This window comes from Marmota flaviventris, chromosome 5, assembly GCF_047511675.1.
Source record: "Marmota flaviventris isolate mMarFla1 chromosome 5, mMarFla1.hap1, whole genome shotgun sequence".
Taxonomy (NCBI): domain Eukaryota; kingdom Metazoa; phylum Chordata; class Mammalia; order Rodentia; family Sciuridae; genus Marmota; species Marmota flaviventris.
In genome coordinates, this window is record NC_092502.1 from 11,361,701 (window position 1) to 11,362,640 (window position 940).

Consider the following 940-nt stretch of genomic DNA (forward strand, 5'->3'; position numbering starts at 1 on the left):
ATAAACCTCATGGTCTATTATTCTATTTTTTAATATTGCTGTGTTCGATTTGATAATGTTTTTTGCATCTGTTCAGGAGGGGTATAGGTCTTCTGTGGTGTATTTTCATGATGACCTTGTCTGAGCTCAGCATCAGGAACACTGGCCTCATTGGAATGATTGGAGAGAAGTCTTTCCTATTTCATGAGAGTTTGTGCAGGATTGGTCTTACTCATCTTCAAATATTGGAAGGAATTCATGACTACAGTCAGGTGGACCTGGAGTTTTTATTTAATTTCTTAAGTCAGATTTTATTACTGTTTTAAAATTCTTAATTGTAATAAAGTCCACATAACATTCATTAACATCTTTTGTGGGGGAGGGGAAGGGAGTCTGGCCATGTTGCCCAGGCCTCTAGCCTGGGCTCAAGCCGTGCTCCCACTTCAGCCTCCCAAGCAACTGGGCCTGTGGTTGTTCCCCTAGGCTCCACTCTATTGTCTTAACCAGTCTCAAGGGTACAGTTCATCAGTGTTAAATACTTTCATGTTGTTGTGCAACCAATTTCCAGAACCCTTTTCATCTTAAAGAACTGGAATTCCATGCCCATGATAAAACACTACCTGTTCCTTCTGTGTTTACTGACCACATTCATGGTCCATGGATCTTCAGGAAAGGCGCCAAGAACATACGATGGTTTCTTCTCTCTTCCATAAATGGTGTTGGGAAAACTGAATATCCTCATGCCGAATGATGAAATTGAACCCCTATTTCACAACATACAGAAAAATTGAGGTGCATTAAAGAATTCAGTATAAAATCTAAAATGATGAAACTACCAGGAGAAAAACCTTCTTCACTGGTCTGGGCAATATCTATTTTTTGGATCTAACCCAAAAGCATAGTTAACAAAAACGAAAGCATACACGTGGGATTGTACCAAACTGACAAGGCTTTGAATAGC